We start from the raw sequence: 5,440 nt of genomic DNA on the forward strand, positions 1-5,440 counted from the left end.
GGCCCGGGCTGGATTCGAACCTGCCATCTTAGGTGTACGTGGCTGGCGCCTTAGCCACTCGAGCCACAGGCGCCGAGCCCAGATAATGTTTTAATTAAGGCCAGTTTTTACATCGAAAGGCAGAGGGAAAGTTGGAGTGATAATTTTCGCTTTTGTGGCTGGGCTTGGGGGAAAGGGTTTCTGGTTTCTGGGTCTCACCTTACGGGAGGAGGCAACTGAAAGCCAGGCGGGCAGGAGAAGGGAAGAGAGAAACGTCTGCTGCTGAGGCCTTCATTTGAGAGGATTGTTTTCTGAGTCTCAACACCAAATATGTAATTTAATACATAATGTAATAAATTACAATTGAAATTTATTTAATTCCAAAAGGGTAAGACAATTTACTTTTTTTTTTTTGAAACAGGGTCTCACTTGGGCATCCTGGGTAGAGTGCTGTGGTGTCACAGCTCACAGCAACCTCAAACTCTTGGGCTCAAGTAATTCCCTTGAGTAGGACCACAGGTGGCTGCCACAATGCCTGGCTAATTTTTTAGACATGGGGGTCTGCCTCTGGCTCAGGCTGGTCTCCAACCTGTGAGCGCAGACAATCCAGCCACCTGGCTTCCCGAGTGCTGGGATTACAGGTGTGAGCCACCCGTGCCTGGCCCAATTTACTTTTTTTTTTTATAATTTATATTCTGAGGGGAAAAATAGGAAAAGAAATGTTTTTATCTGAGGAATGTGAGCGCTTTTCAATTATCAGGCCCAGAAGGGCATTGGAATGAAGCAGCAGTCCTGTCATTCCCCTCAAGCCAAGTGATTATCTCTGGAGGCCACTATCTATTGGGGTCTAGACTAACTGACGACAAGCAGCCACAGAATGCCTGTGCCAGACACCACGACTCACACCCTACAGTTTACAGTGGGCACCAGGCCCTGACCACTGCTACCTCTGTGGTCAAGGAATCAGTCCAGAATTCCCACCAAACAACTTTGTATCTCCTTGTCCCCTTTAAAAACCTGCTTGTAACAATGGCTGATGGAGCATTCCCCAGGACAACCTGGAAGTGGTTGTGGAATTGTTTTCTTTTGTTTTGTTTTTGACACAGGGTCTTGCTCTGTCTCTCAGGCTAGAGTACAGTGGTGTCATCATAGCTCACAGCAACCTCAAACTCCTGAGATCAAACAATCCTCCTGCCTCAGCCTCCTGAGTAGCTGTGGCTACTGGCACCCACTACCACACCCGGCTAGTTTTTCTATTTCAGTAGAGATGAGTCTCCTTGCTCAGGCTGGCCTCAAACTCCTGAGCTCAGGCGATCCTCAGATCCTCCACCTCAGGCTCCCAGAGTGCTGGGGTCACAGGCCTGCAACCATCTCACCTGGCCCTTCATTTTGACTGGAGTAAATTCTAAATTATATTTTGTGCTTTAGCTTCTTCCTTTTAGCTCAACAATTCCCACCAATAGAGTATGGTGAGGATGGGTTTTTTATACTCTCAGGAATACAGGATTTTATCAGTCTTCTAGTGAAATTGGGAAAAGAGTGTTAGCAGTTGACCACAAACAAAAGTAAACCAATGTGAAAACATTAACATCAGACCAAAGAGAAGTCAAGGCAAAAGGATCTAAAAGGGCAGAGTGATATTTAATTTTGATAAGTCACCCTCTGCCAAAAAATTCAAACAACCATATGCTTTCATGGGTAATTAAATAATGGCCAATGGTGATTTATGTAGTTTAATGTAATATCTAATTATATAGCTTCAAAACATGATGCAAAGACTTAACTACAAGGAGGAATTGCTAAGTTTGTACTTGCCACAGAAATCTTCAAAACGCTTCTTTCAAAGATAGGTAGCCCGAGAAGAATAAATAAGAACCAAGAGGATTTGAGTAACACAATTAACGAGCTTGACCTTGGTATCTGAGGGCTGTCCAGAAAGTATCCAGCCGTGTATGCCTCTATTTTCCACCGTCCATGGCTGCAAATTCCCACGGTGTGTTTAGTTTCTACTAAAACACACACAAACATCACAGAGTAGTTGATAAACTAAGTTGTCCGGGAACAGTGATTACTAACAGTTTGGGTTATATCCTAAGTAAAAAGTATCCATAGAAAGGGCAGGATATGTCAGTCAGATTTGCAAATAGAAAAATAGCCAGTCACAAGGAGGAATGCCTGGGCCTTCTGCCAGGCTTCTGCCCGGACCCCGGGCCGCGTCTCGTCAGCACTCTTCTATTCTGGGCTAAGGAGCTCAGGCTTCTCTGTGGCTTGGGAAACACAGCCTCCTAATCCGGAGGTAAGAGGACTTAGTCCTGGCGTGGGTGGGACTGGAGAAGCTGGCTCAGGATTTGGGCCTGGTGTGTGAGAGACACCCCGCTATTCAAACCCTCCATGGGGGCCTGATCTGACAGAAGTCAGGGCTTCCTGGCACTGTGAGGCAGGGAGCCCTGTCACTGGGAACTCTTGGCCATCATTGCCTTTCAGGCAGACTAGGGCTTGCTGATTGGTCCTATAGGTCTGGAAGAAACCAGATCAGCCCAGGATCCCTCAGGTGGCTCTGCAGACAAGATGGGGATCGTGCCTGTGCATTAAAGAGCTTCCTGCTTTGTTGTGTCTTTTAGTAAAGAAACATCAAAGAAGGTAAGAATATTCTTTTCTTTTCTTTTCTTTTCTTTTTTTTTGAGACAAAGCCTTACTCTCTTGTCCTGGGTAGAGTGCCCTGGCATCACAGCTCACAGTAACCTCAAATTCTTGGGCTCAAGCGATCCTCTTATTTCAGCCTCCTGAGTAGCTAGGACTACAGGTGCCTGCCACAATCCTGGCCTACTTTTTCTGTTTTCAGTAGAGATGAGGTCTCACTCTTGCTCAGGCTGGTCTTGAACTCCTGAGGGCAAGCAATCAACCTGCCTCAGCCTCCCAAGGGTGCTGGGATCACAGGAGTGAACCACCACGCCCAGCTTATTTTTTTTTTTAATGATAACATTAGGCGTAGGTGATGCTAAGTCAAATCCTAGAAAGACACAGTGTCACCTATGCAGGGTAGATGTGCTTGGTCACCTGAAAGGTGATTCGGCTGGGAACATCTCCTGAGGGAGAAGCAGTCTGTCGTTACCAACAGCACGAGGCGACATCAAGCTCATTTTCCATGTCTGATCTTGTGAAGTTTTCACGTTTTTAGTGCTTTATTTGAGAGTTATTTTACTTCCCTTTGTATTTTTTTCCTTAGTGACCTCTAATATTCCCTGCTTGCCTGCAGATGACTTCTTCTCATAAGCAGCCACACACATCACCTAGGTAAGTAGGTGATACTTACCTAGTGAGAGCCACTTTCTAATTTTTTTCTTGTAAGTTTTAGAAAAATATTTATTGTTTTTATTTAGAAAAGTTATAATAGAAGTATATAAGTTAAAAATGAAAATCTCTCACCAACCCCGTTCTCTGAAGGTAATCACTAGGAATAGTTTGGTGCATATGCTTTGATTTTTATATACGTGCTGACTTTTTTATACACAGATGAGATTAGGTTAAGCCTACTCTTCTGCAATGCTTTTCTTCATGTAACAATGTATCTTGGGGGTGTTTTCATACAATCTTATAGATAGATTTGCTCTGTTCTTTGTCACGGTGGAATACTACTCCATTGTTTTTAATGCATTGTAATGTATTTTGTCAGTGCTATACCAGTAACTACTTAAGGAGTTTTTTATTCTGGGAGGTGAAAGATTTTAAGGGATTTTGAGTGTCATTTAAGAAGGTTCCTTATCTATACTTTCCGTGACAATGACAAACATTGGCAAAATAGTCATATATGGCCTCCCTCATCCTCATAGCAATGCTTGATGGAACTGCCGTTATCAGTACATGACAGAAACAGATGAGACCGTGGAGGCCCCGGGCAGGGTCCCACGCACCTCTGCTCTGCTGAGTTTGACTTAGCAGACTGTGGAGGCCCCAGGGTCACACGCAGCTCTGCTCTGCTGAGTTTGACTTAGCAGATCATGGAGGCCCCAGGTCTCCAGCAGACCATGGAGACCCCAGGCAGGGTCACACGCAGCTCTGCTCTGCTGAGTTTGACTTAGCAGACTGTGGAGGCCCCAGGGTCACACGCAGCTCTGCTCTGCTGAGTTTGACTTAGCATCCCCTGGGGCTGGGTACACTCTACCCCTTGCCAAATGACATATGAAAACCCATCCTTTTTATCCTCAATGTCCCAGGATTAGTTCCAGACGGACGTGCTGCCCGATGAGGACTCCATTTCCTTCACCCTAGTGGTTGTTCCAAATAGGTGATCGGTCCTGGATGGTCATGACTTCCTCACTCTGGAGCAGAGTGTTTCTGTCTCCAGTGATGTTTTTATAGGGTAGATGACTGACAAAAGCATCCTACCTGCCACCGAGTTGGGATTTATACATTCATAAGACGCAAGGTACCTAAGGGCAAAAGATTCGTTCAATAACAACCTGGACTCAGCGTCCATCCTGTTGGCTCACACTCCATGGAAGGCCGTGTGTCTTTTGTTGCCTCCTAAATTTGAGCCAGGGACTTGTCTTTGGTTGGTATTTTAAAGTAAATGTGAATTAACCAGGCACGGCGGCATGTGCCATAGTCCCAGCCACTTGGGAGGATCTTCTGAGTCCAGGAGTTGGAGGCTACAGTGAGCTATAATCATATCACTGCACTTTAACCTGGGTGATGGTGAGAAGCTGTCTCAAAAAAATAAATAAATAAGTAAATAAGATAGATTCAGTCAATCAACATACATTGGAGTTTTATTGTATACTAAGCACTATAAATATATTACTTACTATGCTCGAAAATATATAGATGAGAAAACCCAGTCTCGGAGAGTTTACATGCCCAAGACCTAGTGAGAAGCTTAGCTGTACTCTTCAGTACATGGTTCAGGTATGACGGCAAGTTACCAGTGTGTTAAAGCAAAGCCAGCTGTGAGTCACTGACAGGCTCGCCCACTGCTAAAGTCCCCCCCTCCAGTCATAAAACTGTGCGAGTACAAGGGGGAGTTTGGCTGGCATGGGCACGCTGGCAGAGCGGTTCCCCAGCCATGCCATGCTCAGATTCTGGCGTTACGACATCACGTGAAACTTGGAAACATTTTGCACACTCACACACAAAAGATCATAGTTGTTTTCTCTGTGGTTATTTATTCACAATAAAATAACCAACAGAATCAAGGTAAGCCTTTACTTTTGATTTGCAAAGAAAAAGATAACATCTTGACAATCCCCAATACCTTCAAAAATAGAGGCAGGAGGGTAGGATGGAAGAGAGAAGGGAGAAAAAATAAAGTGGAATCTACTCTTGATGTTAAGTCACTGTCTCTCACGTTGCGTCCTGAAGAAGAGGTAAAGAAGAAGTCATCTTTGCTGTGTAAAGAGAAATGTGGCATAAAATCCAGCAATCCCAGTCCTGGCATGCAAAGGAGATGAGCTCAGAGTGCCAG

This window comes from Otolemur garnettii, unplaced genomic scaffold, assembly GCF_000181295.1.
Source record: "Otolemur garnettii isolate 467f Iridium unplaced genomic scaffold, OtoGar3 scaffold00039, whole genome shotgun sequence".
NCBI lineage: Eukaryota > Metazoa > Chordata > Mammalia > Primates > Galagidae > Otolemur > Otolemur garnettii.